Below are 24,421 nucleotides of genomic sequence, written 5' to 3'. Positions count from 1 at the left end.
ACTAGCCACGCCACGCGTCACAGCAGCTGTCACGTGATGTCACGCAACCGCCTCGGCCCTCCCCCGCAACGATCCGGATACGCGTCCATTGTCCAGACTGCACCCCGCCAACAGATTTATAATGCCGTTGGCACTCCCCCTCCTGCCCCGTGACCGCCACTGCCTGATTGACATCTCATTGGGCTCCTCGAATGCGCACACGCAGTGCGCCCGTTACACGAGTGCACTCCACAAAATTATACAGACTGTGATCGCTACCTCTGCAGCAATCCAGTCTGAATTAGGCCCTAAATGTCATAGCCTCTGAGATGCCGGACTTTGTGCAAGTCTGGCCATTTTTTTAAAGCAGCAATCATTTACAAGTAAAATCCAGGTTTGTTTTGCCCTCTTTAAGTAAGTGCTGCTTTAAAACAAACATTCAGACATGCACAAAGTCCCACGCTTCCGCCTACTATTACATTTAGCCCATAGTCTCCTGTTTAAGCTTTACATCATCATCATCATCATCATCATCTTCATCATCACTGAAACAGGCTATAGATGTTATCACTGAATATTTTGCATTTATTTATTTTTGCACAGAAATATTTTCCTAGATGTCCAATTCGTTATGTATCTGGACAAGCAGGATTATCTGGAACAGGTCACATAATGCATTACACATATATACAAATTGTAGAACAAAGTAACAAGACGACAGCTGGAGATCCTCATGTCACATCTATATCCCAGTTTCCTTCTTCAGAAAGTCCTACGGGCACTTGGTTCGTAGAACACAGGTCTTATCTGTGCTGGATACAGCGAAGTACGGACTTTGGCAGACACACCCAGGACTGCAGAGCTCCAGGCAGGATTTGGGATGTTTCATAGAGTGACAGTTGAGTGTACATGGACCATCACAGCTGTTCATTATTTGGTGCGCACCACACTTTGCTATGGAGATAAATAAAATATTATATTTTCTTTCTTAATAATGACGCATCTGACTCAATGGTTCTATCAGGATTCCATTAAATCACTTGCAAAGTAAAATTGCCCTAATAATAAATAAGACCCTGTGACTCTATGTACGACAGCTGCATTCACCTGTGACTCTATGTACTACAGCTGCATTCACCTGTGACTCTATGTACTACAGCTGCATTCACCTGTGACTCTATGTACTACAGCTGCATTCACCAGTGACTCTATATACTACAGCTGCATTCACCTGTGACTCTATGTACTACAGCTGCATTCACCTGTGACTCTATGTACTACAGCTGCATTCACCTGTGACTCTATGTACTACAGCTGCATTCTCCTGTGACTCTATGTACTACAGCTGCATTCTCCTGTGACTCTATATACTACAGCTGCATTCACCTGTGACTCTATTGACAATGCTAAATTCCTTTGTCGTATAAACAACCCTTTATGAAGTCTAAGAACACTGTACGCTGTTTGCTTAAGAAGTACCGTAAGGGTACGCTATTTGCGTAACGATCGCTCCGCCGTAGGCGAGACGCTCAAGCGTCACGTTCGCTCACGGCCCAGTGATCACAGGACACGTTATTGGTTATGACTAGAGTAATGATTCGCTATGGCGTAGCATACGCTCGAGACCACGAGGAGGTCACCAGCGGCGCAGACGCTCACAACGCTATACCTTAATGTTTAAACCTTATACCAATGAAATACACAGAATAACTTAATGTGAATACAGGGTGTAAGTGCAACCTTGTGTAACCTGACTAACTACAAAGCTGCTTGAGCGTCACCGACGCTCAAGTGAACACTTAACACTATAGGAAATACACAGATACTGGTTTAGGGTCCGAAGCCTATTAACTGTATTATATCTAATATACTTGCAAAAAGGGGATAACAGTACAAATGATACACTACAATATAACAGAGACTTCCTAACCAAAATACAATACTATCTAATACAATTCAATACTAGTCTAGGGGAGATGTGAGAGAAACGAGAAAGTGGGAGAGAGAGAAATGGAGAGAGATGAGAGAAATTGGCTCACAGTAAGACAATGATTACGGAGAGAAAACTTACGCACAAGGGGAAACGATCGCATGCGCCTGGACATCCAGCACCCGATTTTCAGCAATGAGAACCGTTGAAGAGTGAGTGCTGGATGTGGTCGGCCTGCCTATTTATGCCCCACACACAATGCAATCCTACAGTCCCTACAATCCCATTGTCCATTGGACGTCGGAATCCGGCCCTGTATCATAACAAAAGGTCATAGGGTGATTCATACAGGTGGGCTGTGACGATTTCAAACAGCTCAGGTGGGCGGGAAACTAGGTTTCCCGCCGCATACCTGAGTATGAGTAAATACTAGAAATGGACATAAACTTCTTATGTCCATAACTATTCGCACGAGCGATTAATACGCTCCAAACCAACACCGGAATATTGCTAATTAAATACTCTTCCGATGGGTACCAAACACTGCTATGTGATTCCTGTTAGACCCTTCGTACCATACAAAGAGGGATTCCTCAGCTCAGGGACATTCTATATTAACCAAACTTTCAGAAATCATTAAAGGGATCATGATCTATAAACTACATTAATTGTGAAAATATGTAACGAATGAGTCGCACGCTACGACTACATAAACCCTACCGTAAATACGCATACCGCGCCTGCGAGTGCACGCTATTGCGGGTATGCGCCTTCACGGGAGAGCGTACGCATGCGCAGCGCGGACCAGTGTGCGGTGCAAATATGGCAACGTGCATAGAGATATTTTTCTGACTTTGACAGTCCACCCTTTGGCAGTCAATAATAACTGCCACCTTCTAAAACATTTCAAAAGGAGAAAAATATATGTCAGGGGTTAATTCATTTCCGTGGTTGGGTAGGGGAGAAGAGTGGAGTAGGTGTCAAGAGGGTATGACCTAGTGAGAAAGCAGAAGCATGTGTGTATGAGTCCATGTTTGGAGGGTCATGTATCATCGTGCCGTACGTGTGGTAAATCAAGCTTCGAGGTATTGCGAAGTATACATTTGAATTCCTTCTTATCCTGTGGTACAGGTCTGTGGATGGGCTGTCAAACTCTACCGAGCTCATTTCGGCTGTGGTTGTAACAAAATGGGGATGCACATTTTAGTTGATGATACATGAATGGGGGAGGTATGTGGTTGCTGATATCTGTGCCTGTATTCCCTATCGTCTATGTGTGTCGTTACCTGAGGGTTGTAGAGATGAAGATAAAGAACACTTACGAAAAATGCAATGATATTCTATGTCAGGGAAATGTACATCTGTTGTTGAAGTTGTGTTCGGTATCTGTTGAGAGTCGTCTTCTTTGCGCTGTTTTGCTCCTTAGGCATGAGCAACAAGCTTTGTCAGAGCCATCAGATTTACAAAAAATGTTGGGCTAGCGTGAGTTTAAAAATACTAGGGAAACTGGGGATCCATGGCAAAGTTCATCAAGTGTCCATATTTAAAGTTGTCAAATCTTCTTCTTTGGTCAATCCGTTGTCTGTATACATCTCGTCTCGTCAGCTTCCTCGTCCAAGGGGGTCTTTGTATCTGGGAGAAAAGCAGAAAAACAGGTGAAAGAAACGGACCGTATAATCGCATTTTCATCACATTCTGGTTTCTATCATTGGGTCATAAATCAAATCCAGGTTAATTACGGTTTCCTCACTCCTCAAGCTCATCACTTTTGTACTTTGTTTGCACCTCATTAAAGCCTGCCCGCATCTAAATATCAATCCAATCGATATAACGACACCCAAGATACATAGTAGAAACTTTCCAACATCCATTATGACTCCTTGAGCCCAGTCTCCTAAACCGGAGAACCAATTTCGCGGGTTCAACCATGACACCCAACCAGTCAGCTCATTACCTACAGCAGCAAGGGTGAGATTGTGTTTTCGACGAAATTCCCACATTAATTGCAAAATATCGTCCATCTTTTGGTCTATGACCTCTACCGGATCCTCGGTGCTATTTGTGATATACGTGCAACACTTTATGCCATACTGTGTTGCCAATGTAACACAATATCCGCCTGTTACTGCTGTAAGATAATTAAGAACCATCCTATGCTGAACTAGTTCTGTTTTGTAAGCTTGAAGTTCTCTTCCAGTGTATCTAAACGTGTCATCATACATTTCAGTGATATTATCTAACAAATTGGCGAGTGCGGAAATGTATCTATAATTCATCACTCCTCGAGCGGTACGAGTGAAATCTAACGCTACCAGAACCTGAATCCCGGTGGATTCATGGATAAGATCAGAGGCCGGATGCTCTAACCTTTCTGACAGTTGTCTTTTAACTCGGTGCTCGTAATGAGTGTGAGTATAAGGAGCTTGGGCACCACGGTGTATGTCCTTCATTTTGTCATGTGTAACAGTCATCACTTCAGGCAATACTTTTCCAATATAACACAATCCTTCAGAGTTTGGGGCAAGCCACTTGTACGCCTTTCTCCCGCATATGAAATATGCATCATCGGGGAGAACATAAGGGACGGAGAAGGACATGACCATGTTACAAACCTTCCAGGTGAAATCTCCTGACCCTAATTCTTCCATCTGCTTAATGCACGTATCAGTTTGTACGATATGTGCACAGTATCCTGGTGATACCTCTCCAACTCTAGTAATCCTATTTCCTAAGGTATATCGATACCGGAAAGATTTTCCTCTACTGGCTATGTGGCGTACCAGCTCTGTATCTGTAGGCATTCTATCTGCTCTGTGTGAAAAGGTCATGGTAAGGTTGCTCCATGACACTTCCCAATTTCCCGGCTTACGGGGATTGGAGATATTAAAACATAAGAGGGACCTATCCACATGATATTGGTGGAACTTCAAACTAGGAGGGCTGGAGATATTAAACCTCCTGTCCACCGGTCTCCCACCCTTTAGCTCAAGTACCTCCCCTACCGTTAAAGGAAATGGTACTAGCCCTGATTTGCTATGACCCTGAGGTACTTGAGAGCATACCCAACAATCTGTTTTATTTAACACGTTACCCACTAAGGAGTGATGGTCACTCAATGGATGCTGGTCCATATGGTTATTAAAACTGGATTGGCATTATTGTTACCGAGCCTACAGATACAGTTTTCTTTTTGAACTAACAATCCTTCAAAGAAAATGTTTACAGATAACATGGTTGTTAGATCGTGCCCGGTACTCGCCTTTGCTTGGTGATTGGGTTGCTATTGGAAATTTACACCTCCATCTCAGTCATTAGAACCTTTCTGGATCCTTTCTCGACCTCACTGGTACTCTCACCGAAACAGACTGCTCTGGTCAACATCATGGTTAACGGGAAAATCCATATCACAGTCTCTTGGGGCAAGTCCATCTTACAGGAGGAGAAAAGAAGAAATTTGTAAAGGGGGTATAAGAAAAAACAGTTTGAGGGAGAGAGAACTTGTTACGATAATAAGTTCTCTCGTCTTGTTGTTCTTCTTGTTCTGCTGTCCTCTCAAAGGTGCTGTCTCTCAGTCTTCCAAACGAACATTCTGGTGATGCAATGTTCCTTCCCAACCGACGATCTTTCTGTAATGAGCAAAAATCTGGCATTACCATTGGTCCAACTAAGGGGTGACATAGCATCTTTAAACCATGGAAACATGAGTGGGAAGAGAGAGACAAAAAAAAAAAAAAAAAAAGATAGAGAACAATTCATGTGCATATATACATTACATAACTCGACAATAACCACCAATAAGAAAAGAGAAACAAAGCATTTTTAAACATTGTCAACATTAAGAAAACATTGTCAGACTTATTAGGCTGTCATATCTATGTGTCTAATGGTCTCCTTGAGCAGTCCCTCCCCACCAGCACCTGCATTACTCCACTGTCTGTATCTGGCCAGAAATACATTGTGGCGGAGGTCATGCTGGGGTTTGGTAGACTTCTGCAAGGACCAAGTGGATATGCAATGTGTGAATTCTTACCAATACTCGTCAGAGATGGGGATAGAGAGAGAGAGAGAAAAAAAAAAACATTTCACTGATACATTTACAACGTTTCACCTGGTCATTCCTGTGTCTTTCAGTGAATGACCTCCCACTTTATTAACCGTTACCTCAGGCTTACCATCAGTTCTAATGTTCACCTTTCCTGACTACATACCATGAGTGTGGGCCTGAGTTCTTCCTGTCGGATCTCTGATTATAATGGTGTGTGTGTTGTAATTTTGCTCATTTCTTGGTCTAGGGGGTCTAACTTTATGTGGGTTATTACAGTTGCTGGCATAATGCCCTTCTCTCCTACAATGATAACAAATCCTGGGTTTCCTCCACGTGTCAATGACCTGAGGTTTTGGTTGATTTGATGCCTCCTCAAACGCTCGGATGCTCATCATCATCAATCGTTTCCCCTGTACTTCCCTGATTCCTTGGATTTTATGATTATGGTGTCGTCTTTCTCTTGATCTACAATCTCTTGCAAAGTGTCCCTTTTTATGACAATTGTAACAGACTTCCATATCTGGATTTTTCGCAGGGGTGTGGGGCTTTTGTTGGGGTGGTCTTGTGGTTTGGGCCTGTATATTTGCTGCCATTAACTTATCTCTTTGTGACTCTCTGTATCTGGTGATATTCTGATCATGATTGATGACGGCCTCTCTTAGTGCGGTCACCGAGATATCTCTCCAGTTTGGGTTGGTGGTCTGTACCCTTGTTTTTAATTCATCTTTTAAACCATTCATCAATACCTTAACCGCTATTCCTTTATGTTGTGCATTTGTCTTGATGTCTGCGATCCCAGTGTTTCTAGCCATTATTTGCAGTGCTCGATTGAAATAATTAGAAACATTTTCCCTTTCGTTTTGCCTTATGGAAAAAATGTCATTCCACTTGACAGCAGCTGGGAAATATATTCCTAACTGTCGGTTAATCTGCCTAATACATTCCTGATTGTGTTCCTCCATACAAGGTACCTCCGTGTTTAATTTACAATCAGCAATGAATTTTTCAGGGTCAACCCTGGAGGGCAAACATGCCCTCAGCACTGTCCGCCATTCTTTGTTGGTGGGTTCTGTGGCGTTTCCTAGTTCTTTAATAAACCTTTGACATTTGGCTAGATTTTTCCTAGGATCAGGAAATTCAGACATAATTGATCTCAATTCGGTCCGGGACCAGAGACAGCGCATTGCACTGTCCTTGACGGGAATGATTCCCTGATCGTCAGTCTTCCCATTGGGGACTGAGATCACCCTGGCCAGATCGAGCTCAGTTACATCATCTTGTGTTGGTCTTACATTTTGGGGTACATCTGTTTGTGCGTGATATGAAACATTGTACGTACCTGTGGACACGACCTCACCTGACCCTCCGTTAGGGGGTTCGATTATTGCCTTTACCAATTTGGTCGCGTCCACCTGGATGGCTTTTGTGATGGTTGCTGGAAGAGGTGCTGACATCGTTCTGGGTTCACTTTCTTGTTTGTATTCCTTAGGGAAGTTTGACATGGGGTGCAACTTGCACAGGTTAATAGTTATACATTCAACAGTATTACAATAATCATTGTTACAGTTATTACACTTATTCTTATAATCTATACTACAGTTGCTAAGAGCGTTTTTATTGTTCAACCTTGTGCTTTTCTCTCCGCAATCAACTCCCCCCCCGATGCCATTATCTCTCCTCTCAGAAAAGTCAATTGAATCTCTTTGTAATTCACCTTCCTGTTGCCCTAACTGCAAATAATCATAATGTTTACTTCGTCCCTTTGTTGGTTCAATGAGACATATCCTCCTCCTTAAATTTTGTAACACTTCTGGACTGGAGCTACCTATTCTTGGGAATTTCTCCCTGTCTTGTACAGTCATTCTCTCCCATTCATCACATAAAACTTCAGCGTGATTTCCATATTTCTCACACATCACATATCGTGCCGACCCGACTGGCCGGTTCCCTGAATCAACCCGAACCGAGGTTGATCGCCCCCTACCTGAACAAATGGCCCCCATAATCTGCAGGTGTTGCTTATTCCTCCTTGGATCTTTATCTCAAGGTTTTCAGCGAACCCTTACAAACAAACCAAGATGTCCTGGGCAGGCCGGCGGTGGTGGTTTATCAAGTACCCCACTTACTTCTCGCCCACGTTGGCCAGTACTGCAATCACTGTAACCAGAGCTGCGGTACCCAACCCAGGGCCCCTGTGAACCTTTATTTTACTGGAACATATGAGGGTTACCCGAAGGACACTTACTCTTTCCAGTAAAGTTGGGGTTGTTAGATAGTTCCTGAGTGACCAGCGAACTTCCCTTTAAAAATAAAAAATTACACAAATCACGTCAGAATGTACAAATAGCGTTTGTGACCACTTTACTCTAATGGTATTAGGTCAGATTACTAACTACTGCACACAATTACGTGCGGTCCAATCGTTCAGTACATAAGCACTACCTGTTATGTACTGAGAGATTAATGGAATCGATGTTTCCGGCCGCGATTCCTTCAGCAAGAGCTTATGGCCTATATGGGTTCTGCACCAACACCCCAGGCGTTGTGCCTCTTGTACCTTTATAGCGGACCTTTTAGTACCTTGTGACCTCCTGGTCTTGTTACCTTATGACCTCCTGGTCTTGTTACCTTATGGTCCGCTATACTCTAATGCTCAAATATTATTTAACCAAGGATGCCTCCCTAGCCACCGTATATGTCACTTACACGTATGTCCCTTGACGAGTACCCGACTTTCCTTTTGGTTCAACCTCTAAGTTATATAAACTTATGTGATAAAAAAAAAAACACACTCACTCAACACATGTACACTTTGTTTCTATATCTATTTCTGCGCAGAAATTGTCTTCAGTCCAACTGTGTTACCAATTAGGAGCAGGATCTGTTAAACTAAATTTCAGATTTTTCCAAAAATAGATTTGCATTATTTACCGCGTCGCGTTATCTACCGCTGTGCGTTACTTATCGCTTTGCGCTAATTCAACTTTTCGTGACGAGCTACGTGGGCGTAACCAGACGCTACATTGCGTAATGTACGCTGCGTGCGTCTGCCTTTGGATTGCGTACGCAAGTCTTTTGTTAGGGACACGTGTACGCAAAACAAAGATCCACCGTAACACAATTTCTATTTTTATCAATGTGGATGATCCCTGATCATCTACCGCACACCACACTGACTGCCTTATCTCCCAGACAAGCCGTGTGTTGGTCTATACTTTAACTATTACCTCTACTATGAAATAACAGCAAATCTCTTTTAGCACTTTCTATCAACTATAAAAATTGGCAAACAGGAATAGTGATATACGAAATTTGAAAAAGAAATGCAGATATATATGTATGCGTGCGTGTATACGCAAGACAGAAGAGAAATAAAACAGTTTTAAAAGACACAAGCGTTTTGTTCTTACTTCCGGTTCCCGGATTCCTTCAGCACTCTTTATCTAAGCGAAGCAGACGCTTATCCCGTCAGCACTGCGAGACAACCTCCCACCCTTTGCTGGGGGGATAATGTCTGCTGATCTACCTAGTGCAGATATGAGAAGGATAGGACGAGTCCCCAATTGACAATGCTAAATTCCTTTGTCGTATAAACAACCCTTTATGAAGTCTAAGAACACTGTACGCTGTTTGCTTAAGAAGTACCGTAAGGGTACGCTATTTGCGTAACGATCGCTCCGCCGTAGGCGAGACGCTCAAGCGTCACGTTCGCTCACGGCCCAGTGATCACAGGACACGTTATTGGTTATGACTAGAGTAATGATTCGCTATGGCGTAGCATACGCTCGAGACCACGAGGAGGTCACCAGCGGCGCAGACGCTCACAACGCTATACCTTAATGTTTAAACCTTATACCAATGAAATACACAGAATAACTTAATGTGAATACAGGGTGTAAGTGCAACCTTGTGTAACCTGACTAACTACAAAGCTGCTTGAGCGTCACCGACGCTCAAGTGAACACTTAACACTATAGGAAATACACAGATACTGGTTTAGGGTCCGAAGCCTATTAACTGTATTATATCTAATATACTTGCAAAAAGGGGATAACAGTACAAATGATACACTACAATATAACAGAGACTTCCTAACCAAAATACAATACTATCTAATACAATTCAATACTAGTCTAGGGGAGATGTGAGAGAAACGAGAAAGTGGGAGAGAGAGAAATGGAGAGAGATGAGAGAAATTGGCTCACAGTAAGACAATGATTACGGAGAGAAAACTTACGCACAAGGGGAAACGATCGCATGCGCCTGGACATCCAGCACCCGATTTTCAGCAATGAGAACCGTTGAAGAGTGAGTGCTGGATGTGGTCGGCCTGCCTATTTATGCCCCACACACAATGCAATCCTACAGTCCCTACAATCCCATTGTCCATTGGACGTCGGAATCCGGCCCTGTATCATAACAAAAGGTCATAGGGTGATTCATACAGGTGGGCTGTGACGATTTCAAACAGCTCAGGTGGGCGGGAAACTAGGTTTCCCGCCGCATACCTGAGTATGAGTAAATACTAGAAATGGACATAAACTTCTTATGTCCATAACTATTCGCACGAGCGATTAATACGCTCCAAACCAACACCGGAATATTGCTAATTAAATACTCTTCCGATGGGTACCAAACACTGCTATATGATTCCTGTTAGACCCTTCGTACCATACAAAGAGGGATTCCTCAGCTCAGGGACATTCTATATTAACCAAACTTTCAGAAATCATTAAAGGGATCATGATCTATAAACTACATTAATTGTGAAAATATGTAACGAATGAGTCGCACGCTACGACTACATAAACCCTACCGTAAATACGCATACCGCGCCTGCGAGTGCACGCTATTGCGGGTATGCGCCTTCACGGGAGAGCGTACGCATGCGCAGCGCGGACCAGTGTGCGGTGCAAATATGGCAACGTGCATAGAGATATTTTTCTGACTTTGACACTATGTACTAGAGCTGCATTCACCTATGACTCTATGTACTACAGCTGCATTCACCTGTGACTCTATGTACTACAGCTGCATTCTCCTGTGACTCTATGTACTACAGCTGCATTCACCTGTGACTCTATGTACTAGAGCTGCATTCACCTGTGACTCTATGTACTACAGCTGCATTCACCTGTGACTCTATGTACTAGAGCTGCATTCACCTATGACTCTATGTACTACAGCTGCATTCACCTATGACTCTATGTACTACAGCTGCATTCACCTGTGACTCTATGTACTACAGCTGCATTCACCTGTGACTCTATGTACTACAGCTGCATTCACCAGGAAGCACTCACCTTAACTCGACTGTATGAAGTTTCAAAGATATCAGTATCTGAGATAACTAGAATGTTTATCTGTAGTCCTGAGTCCTGAATAAACTATTAATATCATGTTTGACTCCATAATGCAGATAAAACAGAAGGACTCCCAGACGATCACTAACACAGGATTGCAATTCTAAGTTTCCAAAATGGGTAATTAGTGACCTATGCTTTATTAGGTTAGGGTGGGGGTAAAAATACTTACTCTTTTCGACGTCTTCAATGTCGGTGTCATTCATATGACTACCGCCATACCCACGAGTGGTATATCATACTGAACCCATACATACAGTAGTAAATCTCTAGAAAGACTTACTATCACTGTAGGAATTGTTATTTTATTTTAATACTCATAATTATAATTTATATGCACAGTACAGTGTGATTAAAAAATCGCAGTTCACCCTTTTGTTTCAAAAACTGCAGAAAATGGGAAAACTGACAGTTTCAAGATGGCTGATTTCAAGATGGTGCCCAAGTTCAAGATAGCCCACTTCACCCATTCCTTACTGGAGTATTCAGTTTTCCCATTTTCTGCACAGTTTTTGAGATAAAACGGTGTACTGCGACTTTTGAATCACCCTATATAATCAATATGGACCATACATTTCACTGCAGCCCCGGCCCCAACCCCTATGTAACAGCCACTAGTGCACTCCAACGTAACATCATCATCATCACTACTCTTGTCATACTTACGAGCTCCGTAGACATAGAGAGACTGGGCAGCTACATGAAAAGACAGAGAAGAGATAGAGCAGTAATTAGTTGATGATGAAATATTTTGCTATGCAAAATATGACAATTTCCCTGCATGGGACCTGTCAGTATTTGGAAAATCACATTACAATGAGGCAGCTCTTCAAATCCCTCACACATTTATAAGCTAAAAATAACTATTACATATATTATATATGTTGCCTTAATATATAATCCCCCATCATTTATTTGTTCTGCAGTTATTTATGTGTTTCTTCAATTTAGCATAAGTTAATTACCAAAATCCTACATTGGTTTCTCCATAAAAATCATCAAAAAATGAATTTGCTACGTTACATTGGATATAATTTAAATAACATAATTTTACATTTGTTGGTTGTGTTTAATGTTTTGTTCTAATTTTCCTCCTTATTATTATGTAGCTGTGTTCGGAGACAGAACTGCTATGTATTATTATGAAATAAAAAAGTCTGAGCAAAGTAAGACATACTGTAATAATAAAAACGTGTAACTTTCATAACGAGGTTTAGTTTTACAGAATATAATAAATATGAGCTTTGATGATCATTTTTCTGTTACACTTTTTTTCTTCTTTTTCTTCTTCTTCTTTTTCCAACCTATTCACATAATACTGTTCTGCCCAGTGACAATCTCTAACCTACTAGGTTTATCTGTACATAGAGTATAGGATAACGCAGTCTCCGTTTCCCCCCAGACTATTACACCTTACTCACCAATTGCCAGGACGAGAAGGACTGCGCCAAGCTTCATCATTCTCCTGCAGACCTGTGTGAGAGTATATAAAGGCCAGTCAGTCAGGAAGGGAAGAGGAAGACGTCTCATTATTTAGGACAGACATCAGTAGAGTGAGCACGTATGGCGGGAGGGGTCTACTAGGATACTTAGAATCTAAGCGATACAATCATCACATATCAGTGTTGTAACATATGGTGTGAAGTTAAAATAAATCAAACACTATTTTATTATAAAACCCTTATCTGGATTAGATTTATAATTTTGTTCTGATCAAACTGGGTGTTGTCAGTAGAAACAACAGTAATTCCCCCAGAAGATAAGAAAAGCTGCAAAATCCTATTAAAAATAACCACCAAGGTTCCTGATTTATGTTAAAATCCAAGTGAAACAATCAGTCAATATAATGGGACTATATACTAAGCTTTGGAGAGTGATAAATGGGAGTTAAATAAAGTACCAGCCAATCAGCTCCTAGCTGTCATATTACGGGCTGTGTTTGAAAAATGACAGTTAGGAGCTGGCTGGCTAATTCTATGGCCCAGATTTATCAAGCCTTGCAGAGTGATAAATTGCATGATGATTATAAAATAACAGCCAAACAGCTCCTAACTGTCTAGGAGTTGGTTGGCTTGTACTTTATAACCATGCAATTTATCATCCTCCAAGACTTGATAAATCTGGATCTTAATCTCTCTCCACTTATCTCTCTCCAAGCCTTAGTACATAGACAACAAAGTACAAGCCAATCAGCTCCTAACTGCCATGTTACAGACTGTGTTTGAAAAATAATAGGTGCTGGTTGGCTAATACTATATCTCTCTCCACATTATCTCTCTACAAGTCTTAATACATAGACCCCACAGCACAAGCCAATCGACTCCTGTCATTTTTCAAACCCAACCCGTAACAAGGCAGTTAGGATCTAATTGGCTGTTACTTTATCACCATCCACTTTATCTACATAGAACCCTTTATCTCTCTCCACTTTATCACTCTTCAAGGTTTAGCATATCTGCCCAATTATTTCGTAGGTTGTTGGCAACAAGTTGTTTATAAATGTAGAAATGAGTAAGTCGTCGGTATTAACTAGGGTGAGACCTGCCTCCTCTGACCAACACTTTTAAATCACTTCCAGAATTCAATCACATTCTCACTAGGTTTCTGTTTGCAAATTACTGCTGCTGCTGGGAGGGACAAGCAGCACATTCCTTGCAGGTCTCCCCCGGGAGGGGAGGGGAGGGGGGTATTCAATCTCTTTACTCTGGTCTGATCTCATATTATCAACAAGTAACTAACGTATTTTAAAGTGAAGCAACAACAATCCTATCATAAAAACATAGACTGTTCCGAACACACTGTCATATAATGCGTGTACACTTATCACCCACGCAATATATTTCTAAAAGAATTCACAAATAAAGGATTATATCTCTGAACCACCTCGATTTAATAACCCCTTAGGTACCCGTGAGAGCGAAGCTTAACTCTATACATAACACACGACACCAAGTAGTTAAGATTCACTCTGCTTTATTATATGGTTAACAAAGGTTTATAAAGACAACGTACATGGGTGTATACAATATGTGCAAGCATATGATTGGATAAATAGAAGTAGCATACGACATTACATGCAGGATAATTAGTAACACACAGAAGTAACAGTTTTGATCTGGTATGTAATTGTCCTTGAAGATAAGACACACACAAGCCTTATATTATATGAACAGACAAGGGCATCTTGTAGAGAGTGCGTACGTGTCTATTCAAACACATAACAATTCATATAGCATGTTTAACCCTTCAATCCCCTCTTAGAATCATATATTTAAATAACATGATTCTGTACATGGAGCTTTTTATTTCTATATTCAGTTAGGTATTGCTTATAGGCTGCAGGGGAGTTAGGAGGGATTGTAAGGACGGCTTCATACATAAGCGAGTTTTCAATACCTTTTGTGGCGAGTTTTCTGCAGCAGGGTATAATGCAAAAGAAAACAACACAAAAAATTACTATCACAATCAATATGTAGATTCCTAGTTGAACAAGACCCTGTTTCCAATTTTCAAACCAACCAAAGTATTGGCTCCATGGGTTATCAATACCTGAATTCTTTTTTAGCTCTATGGATAAATCATCTAGTTTTTTTATGGCTAGGGTAACTTTACCATTTGGCCCTGTGTTGTCAGGGATAAAGGTACAACATCCTTCTACCTGTTTTATGTAGACACAAACTCCACCCTTTTCAGCCAGTATCATGTCTAAGGCCATACGGTTTTGGAATGTCATTTGAGAGGTGGCTTCTAATTGTTCAGCTATACCTTTGAGTGCAACTTTGGTATCATTAATGAATCTCTGTTGGTTATAGTAGATATAATTGATCCATGCAACATTTTTATTGGCAGTTATTATAGGAATTAAGGATTCAAATCCTGCAGCTACTTCATCTCTAGCTTTGAATTCGTCTGGCACCCCTCTTGGGACCCCAATTGTGTCAATATAAACATGTGGATCGAAGCTACCTATTGGAGTTTCCCTTTTTCTTCTATGTGTGGGAGCAGTGTTTGAGGTAGAGGAACCTTCATTAGTTGGGAGTATGTGTAATGGCATAATTATTTTGGCTAAGGCACATTGACCTTTCCATGGGATATCTAATCTAGTTCTGAGTTTTAAATCTCCACAGATATAATAAATGTCCCCTAGGGACTTGGTTTGATTAACTAGGATGGTGTTACGTGTTTCTGAGCAGTATCCAGGAGGAAAATTTTTAAAATCCTTGCCAGAGTGGCTAGTGGAGTTGTAGCAGGTGTAGTTACCTGTGTATATGGTTATTGTGTTACCAAGGTTGGGGTTTTTTGAGAGTATGGGGTATTCCTTTTTCCACATTTCACATTGGCTGTCATTGGTTTTGGTGCCGTTGTAAAGGCTGAAAAAACAACTTTCTTGTTCTAGGGGTATATTAAGGGGCACGGTGCCTAGGTGAGGCCTAGATCTGCCACAAACATAGCAGTTACTTTTATTATGTTTATTGGCGCTATATTTCATCCATTCTAACCAGAAATTGATGTCAGAGAAACCAGTTTCAATAGCTAGGATGTCTTCAAAGGTGGGATTGTTAATGGCTATCATATCCTTGAAGGTAGCTATATGAGGCCTTAGGGGTTTACCTTGAGGGATAGCCTTAGACTGATACGCTGGATTGTTAAACATGTCCAATAAATGAAAGCTTTGCCTTTCGCTATAGTACCCTGTTCCCCACCATATTCCAACTACATAGGTACCATTATCTGCTCTGCTGGGGCGTTCTATGTTTAATCTGAACCTATATGCACTTAGGCCCTCGTCCATCTTAAAGATAGACATTCTAGAGAGTAGAGGTATTCCATCAGGTTGGCTCCATCTATTTAAAGCGTCTGATGGTCTGTACCCCCAGTCAATTCCTGTGTTCCACCCCACAGATTCCCAGGAATCACAGTTGTATCCCCACCATGAATCAGTAACACAAATATAAACTGTCTCAGATATTCCTGATTTTCTTTTTTTGTGTATAGAGTGTTTTGCTTCAGCAAGCTTGGAGAACATAAAGTAATCTAAGACATAGGTGGCTACGTGTGTGTTGGAGGAGTTATACCATAAGGTGGTCACCCCTTCCTTTTGTGAGATGTCAACCTCAGTTCTACAGGGAAATGTTAGGACTGTGATGAGGGTTAGGATAACACATGCCCAGCGGGGTCCGTGGTTCACAATCATCTTCTCCATGTGTGAGGTCATCTTGGTTGGAGGTCAGGGCTGTCTGCCCCCGTTAGTACCTCTCCTCGTTGGAGGTCAGGGCTGTCTGCCCCCGTTAGTACCTCTCCTGGACTTGCTTCGCGGTTTGGGCTGGGTATCTTCTTTACTCGGGATGCATGTATCCACGTGGGCCCCTCTTCAGTGAGGACAGCCGTCCTGGTCACTGCCACGACTTCCGTCTCTGGACCATAGGTGAAATCTCCTGGACCTTTATTCCTCGGGAGCACTTTCACAACGACTTTGTCTCCGACCTGAAAAGGATGTGTCGGTTCCTGTGGATTAAAAGGATTTTTACAAACAATTTTGTGTTCAATTTCATCTAGTTTGCTGATGAGGGACCTCACATATTCTTCCTTTATAAGTTCTAAATCACCTTGCGTAGACAGGTAACACATCTACTGACGTAATGATCTACCAGTGTTTTAACATCAGTGATATAAAAGTCTTTGCTTAAAAGTAAGGCTGTGGTGTTCTTGCTATGATGTCCTACCCCATGGTAATGAGCAATGAACAAAGGGGCACTTGTTTGGGGTATACAAGGTTTCCCCTCTTTGCAGATTAATCCTGATTTGGGATTTTTCTGCAATACAGGATATATCCAGTCATCCAAATCCTTGTTGGAGGCTGTGGCCTGTAGCTCCGTGATAAGATATTGATCATTAATGGCAGGGGGGGTCATGACAGTCATATGGGACTGGGCAATGGGTTGTAGAGCTGCTTCTTTGGCAGTTTTGTCAGCAAGGGCATTGCCTTTGGATATGTCGTCCTTGCCACCAGTATGGGCCCTGCAGTGCAAAATTGCAATATCAGAGGGCAGTGTGATGGCATGGAGGAGGTTTGTGATAAGCTGTGCATGGGAAATGCCTTTTCCATCGGCTCCTACAAAGCCTCTTCTTGCCCAAATAACTCCATGGTCGTGGACAACGCCATGGGCATATTTGGAGTCTGTGTAAATTGTAACGGGTTTGTTTTGGTACATTTGGTAGGCTCTGGTAAGGGCTATGAGCTCTGCAGCCTGTGCCGACTGGTAAGGTATGCGCTTTGCTTCAAGAATGTCATTGGGCAGGCGCACAACGGCATAACCTGCTTGGTATGTGGAGTCATTTGGTCTGCTACAGGAGCCATCAACAAAGACATTGTCCGAACCGGGTATGGGTACAGGGGACATGTCTAATCTCGGGGAGGTCTCTGATTCTATTGATGCTGAGCAGTCATGGTTGTCAGGTATGTCATCTTGGGGACCCTTTTGTCCTAGGAGTGCATTAAGAATGGGTGCTGGGCCTGATGACGTGTTTGCATATTTGATGATGAGGGATGGGCTGCTTTGCAATAGGACTTCATACCCACTAAGGCGTTGGGCCGACATATGCTGTGTATGCAAGCCGTTAAGTATTGCTACGACATCATGTGTTGTGTGTAGAATTGTTGTGTGACCTAAGGTGAGTGTAGTTGCCATCTCAACCACCATTGCACAAGCTGCCAGTGCTCTGAGGCAGGCAGGCATACCTTGGACCGACACAGGAATGCCACAGGGCGCAGTTTGCCTCCATGTGAGTTAGTACCCCCGCCATGGTTTTACAGTTGTCCCTTGCATATAAATGAAACGGCAGTACAGTTTGGGAGGCTCAATGCCGGACTTTTTACCAACATACATTTTAGACTTTCATATGCAGTTAACATTTCTTGTGACCATTGAATCTGTTTAGGTTTGTTATTGAGAGTGGCTTGTCTCAAAATGTTGTCATAGTAGGAACAATCAGATATCCACTGTCTGCAGTAATTAATCATGCCCAGAAAGGATAGCATTTCCTTCTGAGTAGTTGGGGTGACCAGGCCCAATACAGACTGAATGCGTTGTGGACTGATTTTCCTTTCTCCCTCTGTGAGTACAAAACCCAGATAATCAACATGCTTTTTTACACCATTGCATTTTTGCTTTTAGACACCTTGTGTCCACATTCACAGAGCCAGTTTAACAGTTTGACTACAGAGAAGCAGATCATCTGCATACTGTAGCAGGACAGAACCATAGGGGGGGTGCCAGGGAACCAATGTGGCTTGGAGTACAATGCTATACACAACAGGTGAATAAACATACCTGTGGTAATCTGCACCATGTTAACTGCTTGCCCTCAAAAGAAAAAGCAAAAAGTAACTGTGTTTGGGGGTCCACTGGTATGCTGAAAAATGCATTTTTTAAATTAATCACTGAAAAAAATGCAGCATCTACAGGAATGGCTGAGAGGAGTGAGTTTACATCAGGTACAATTGGTGCAATGGGAACAATTAGCTGATTAATTGCTCTAAGATCTTGCACAAACCTTATAGTCCCATCTACTTTTGCTACAGGGTTAACTGGTGTGCAGTATGGGGATACTACATGTCTAAGAATGCCTTGCTCTAAAAATTGCTGTACCATAGGTCTAAGACCTTCTATTTTTTCTTTTAAACAATGGATATTGTTTCTGGTAAAGGGGTGTACATCAGGTTTCAGTGTGGCCTTGTAGGGGGTACATGATATTAGGCCAGTGTCATAGGGCCCCTCTGACCATACCTGGGGGTTTACAGTCTCTAACTCAGGTGGTGTGTTAAGGTTTACCCACACAGGTAAATGAGGTGATACAACATCCATGCCGCTACTTGAGGCAGAGGGACTAATTGTGATTTCAAGACGGCTGAGAAGATCTCTTCCCAGTAGGTTTATTGGGCATTCAGGTATTACAGTAAAGTTGTGTCTTCCCATATAAACGCCCTTCAAAGTTTCTATACTGATGGCGTCGGTAATATAGACTTTTGTGGGTATCCCATTAATTCCTATTGAAGGAGCGGACTTTTTTAAGGATTCATGGTACTGGTCCCTACACAGGACACTGGTGGTGGCTCCACTGTCCTTCCAGTAACCAGTGAGCTGCATGAAAGTCGGGACACTCTCCTCCGGGCCCCGTCAGCGGGGCTGTCCCTGTCAGTCAATTTGGAACCTTGGGGCGTCTCTGGGAGTATTGTTAGTGTGGGCAGGTTCAGGCAGCAGTAGTTGTTTAAGTTTGCTAAGGGGGTAAGGACAGTTCCTAGCCCAATGTCCATCCTTGCCGCAATTAAAGCAGGATGTGTGTCATCTGCTGGGAGGTGCAGGGGGCCCCCTATTCTGTGGGATGTCCCGCTGGGGGTGAGGGTTCCTGTACTGACAGATTTCCTCATTTCAAAACAACCTGCTGCTTTTTTTCTCATATAAATGTTTTTCAGAATCTTTAAATTATCAGAGGTCGAACTGGAAACACTCTGTTTTACAGTTAATTACACTGTTGGCAACAAGTTGTTTATAAATGTAGAAATGAGTAAGTCGTCGGTATTAACTAGGGTGAGACCTGCCTCCTCTGACCAACACTTTTAAATCACTTCCAGAATTCAATCACATTCTCACTAGGTTTCTGTTTGCAAATTACTGCTGCTGCTGGGAGGGACGAGCAGCACATTCCTTGCAGGTCTCCCCCGGGAGGGGAGGGGAGGGGGGTATTCAATCTCTTTACTCTGGTCTGATCTCATATTATCAACAAGTAACTAACGTATTTTAAAGTGAAGCAACAACAATCCTATCATAAAAACATAGACTGTTCCGAACACACTGTCATATAATGCGTGTACACTTATCACCCACGCAATATATTTCTAAAAGAATTCACAAATAACAGGGAAGGGAAACAATAGTCTATGTATGCATTCAGCTGATCTGATCATAAATCATTGGTAACATGTGGGATTACACATTCCTACATAAACTACCAGAGACAGAACAGAGAAGATTATTATTATCCTTTATTTATATGGCGCCACAAGGGTTCCGCAGCGCCCAATTACAGAGTACATAAGCAAATAATCAACTAGGAAAACAGCAACTTACAGTTGGCTACAATATAGGACAAGTACAGGGTAAATAAACATAGCTACATCAGCAGATGACACTGGAATAAGTATCAGGTGGCAGAAGGCTGCTGGATTTGGTGCAGCTGAAGATTATTAAAGTAAGAAAAGGATAAGCACATGAGGGAGGAGGGTGAGTACAAAAGATAAGGAATAACAGCACAACTTGTGATACCAAATGTACGTACACTTACTACCCGTACAATTAATATCTCTGCAATCGTGGACAATGTTATTTGTTACAAATCAACTTTCAAATGTACTTAAAATCACTGTAAACAACAATGTCCTCTGAGACTCAGCGCCCGTGCACTTACCAACCGTTCACTGAGTGTCCTTAATAGAAAAAAATTACAATATAAGTACTTATAAGACAAACATACAAACATTTAGGTGATCAAATCGAGGAGGCGTTGTTATTTGGACTTCTCGTCCATCTTTTGGTATCCCTGATACCTGTGCCTTTTAAAGATTTTGTGGACCCCTGGTCCTCTTTATTGGTATCCCTGATACCTTTGCCTTTAAAGATTGGTATCCCTGATACCTTTATGTGGCGCCCGGCGCCTTTAAGAAAACAAGTTTCTTTTCTGCCAAGTCCCGGACTTGGATTGTATTTTTGGTCACGTGTTCCCGGAACACGGAATGAGTTCAGATCTAGTAGTAATCGCAATCCCTGAACGGAAAAGACAGACAATAAAATTCTCTATCTTACCGGGCAGGGGACGATCGCCTAGATCCCGGACCTAGCCCCCAGTTGAAAGGATTATATCTCTGAACCACCTCGATTTAATAACCCCTTAGGTACCCGTGAGAGCGAAGCTTAACTCTATACGTAACACACGACACCAAGTAGTTAAGATTCACTCTGCTTTATTATATGGTTAACAAAGGTTTATAAAGACAACGTACATGGGTGTATACAATATGTGCAAGCATATGATTGGATAAATAGAAGTAGCATACGACATTACATGCAGGATAATTAGTAACACACAGAAGTAACAGTTTTGATCTGGTATGTAATTGTCCTTGAAGATAAGACACACACAAGCCTTATATTATATGAACAGACAAGGACATCTTGTAGAGAGTGCGTACGTGTCTATTCAAACACATAACAATTCATATAGCATGTTTAACCCTTCATAGGTAATAGCAAATGAAATGTTGATTGAGATGACGGATACTAAAATGCCCCTGGACTACAGATTATCCATATGATTTGGGATATTAAGGGTAGTTTTTCAAAGTCTTCTAAATATGAACAGTGGTGGTGTTTCCCATGGCAACCAAACAGATTCTGTTTATCATTTGTCTATTGCATTCTAGATAATGATAAACGGACTCTGGTTGCTATGGGAAACAACACAAATCGTCTGTTTTAGAAGCTTTAGTAAGTTAGTAAATCTAATATAAGGCAGGTTATCATTTTACCTGTATTGTAGTGGTTGTTGTTATTTTAAGAATTCATTAAATGTGAAGCACAATATATTATATAATTCAGTGGATTAGTATAAACAAGTAGATTATAACACAGCTACATATGGATTTTCCCTGTAACACAGACACATTAGAAGGTAGTGAAGAAAATGTACCATAATAAAGGAATTATAAACTGTAGATTATTTGGCGGAATATTATAGGACTCATGAACAGAATGACCGTATACAGAGTGAGTATTATAATAAGTAATTATTTGTACAATGTAATAACGGCTATAGTTTTACACAATCCAAAAGTATCAATGAGATTCATACTCACAAGTGTAGTTGTCTCTTCTCTGCTTAAAGTCTTTGTATATAAGATACTGGATCAGTCTCAGGGGACCTCTTATATACAGGAGTCTCCCCCCTCTTGGTTTCTACAGGTGGGGCAAAAATTCCATGTGCTTCATTAGAAATTCAATCAAGTCTTAGATGTTACTTATTGCAATGATAAGAAATCAGCTTGTAGAAACCAGTTTTCAGTTCAAAAGCCCCTCACACAATACACTCACTTAGCATAAAATGCACAACAGATAACGCATACAGATGGGGGAATCTGAAGAGTTTGAGCACATTAAAAATAATAATTATACAACAATGACAACGAGGCCAAAAAATATACAGTAAGCAGTGGCGGATCCAGGGGGGGGCACTCGGGCCCGTGCCCCCCTGTCATTTGTGTCCTCCACCCCCCGTTCTCCCCCGGCGCCAGCGCCGCACAGGGAGATGACGGGCGCCCGCTGAGATTGTGTTACCAGCGGGCGCCCGTCTCCCTGCACAGCGGCAGCCAGAGGCAGGAGCTCAGTACTGAGCTCCGGCTTCCGGCGCTTTCACTGTGCGGCGTGCGCTATGGGAGAGACGTCAGTCATGACGTCTCTCTCATAGTGCTGAGGAGAGGATGCCAGGAGGAAGTTTGGAAGCGGGAACGGGGTTCGGTAAGTATGACTTTTTTTATCTTCCTTAATGCAGCGGGGGCATCTACTGGGGGCAAGCTATGGGGGGACATTACCACTGGGGGGCATCATCAAGGGCATTACTACTGGGGGGGCATTACTACTGGGGGCATCTACAGGGGGCATTACTACTGGAGGGTCATCTATTGGGGGCATTACTACTGGGGGCAGCTACTGGGGGACATTTTTACTGGCGGCCATCTACTGGGGGAATTATTACTGGGGGGCATCTACTGGGGGCATTACTACTGGGGGGTCATCTATTGGAGGCAAACTCCTAGGGGGCATTACTACTGGGGGCAAACTACTGGAGGACATTATTACTGGGGGGCATCTACTGGGGGCAAACTACTGGGGGACATTATTACTGGGGGGCATCTACTGGGGGCAAACTACTGGGGGACATTATTACTGGGAGTCAACTACAAAGGGGCTAACTACTGGGGGCATACTACAGGAGGGCATTACTACTGGCGGCGTAACTACAGGGGCATTACTACTTGGGGGCTAAACTACAGGGGGGCAAACTACTGGGGGCATAACTACAGGGGCCAAACTACTGGGGGATAACTACAGGGGCCAAACTACTGGGGGCATTACTACTGGGGGCTAAACTACAAGGGGGGCATAACTACAGGGGCTAAACTACAATGGGGCAAACTACAGGGGGCATTACCACTGGGAGGCTAAATTAAAGGGGTGGGTGTAAACTAATGGGGTCATAACTGCAGGGGCATTACCACTAGGGGCATAACTACTAGGGCGCTAAATGACTGGGGGCATTACTACAGGCAACATTACTACTGGGTGCAATACGGGCATTGCATAAGGGGCACCACTACTATGGGGTCTATATAAGGGGCACTACCAGTACAGTGGACATTGCATAATGAGCGCTACAACTGTGGGCATTGTATAAGGAGCACCACCTCACATGCACCGAAGCCGCACGCAAATGTACTTGCCCCTTCTATGGTGCCCCGCATTATCATTTTCTTCTGGATCCGCCCCTGACAGTAAGGGTATTCGCTGTTATTAGAGATGTGCGCGGAACCCTGTGTTTTGGTTTTGACAAAACCACCATCAAGTGTTGTGGTTCAGATTCGGATTTCCTTTCGGTTTAATATCGATACAAAAAAATTGATAATCATTTATTAAAAATAAATTGATAAAAATGGATAAAAACTTTTACATTTTTGTTATCCAAAATCTGAATTTAGGATTTCAAATCCAAATTCTGAAGCGCAAGAAGATTCAAACCAAGACTCGGTTTGGATCAGTTCTCCTCGGAGATCTGTGCCAGGTCTTGGTTCGGTTCACATCCATAAAATTTGGGTGGATTTGGGTTTCTGGGGAACTGAACCGCACATCTCTAATCAGTATTAGTAAGGGGGAAGATCGGGAGATGCTGTAAATAATATGTAAGCAATGAGGATATGCATGGGGCATGAAAGCTACACAATCTAGCATAGTTGATGATGATGCCGATAATAGTGATAAATCCCAATTGTGTACCCTA

General features: G+C 42.3%; 1 long non-coding RNA gene across 1 annotated transcript; it reads right to left on the bottom strand.

Annotated features, from left to right (window-relative positions):
* Positions 1 to 543: 543 nt before the first annotated feature.
* Positions 544 to 22,402, bottom strand: LOC134966917 (uncharacterized). Its single transcript, XR_010188740.1, has 4 exons — positions 22,227 to 22,402; positions 12,739 to 12,790; positions 11,984 to 12,013; positions 544 to 933 (listed from the first exon to the last, which is right to left on the bottom strand). It is a non-coding gene; the product is annotated as an uncharacterized LOC134966917 (long non-coding RNA).
* Positions 22,403 to 24,421: the final 2,019 nt, after the last annotated feature.

This window comes from Pseudophryne corroboree, chromosome 10 (genome assembly GCF_028390025.1).
Source record: "Pseudophryne corroboree isolate aPseCor3 chromosome 10, aPseCor3.hap2, whole genome shotgun sequence".
NCBI classification, from domain to species: domain Eukaryota; kingdom Metazoa; phylum Chordata; class Amphibia; order Anura; family Myobatrachidae; genus Pseudophryne; species Pseudophryne corroboree.
Note: the sequence above shows the minus strand (reverse complement) of the source record. Positions and strands in the feature narration are given on the sequence as shown.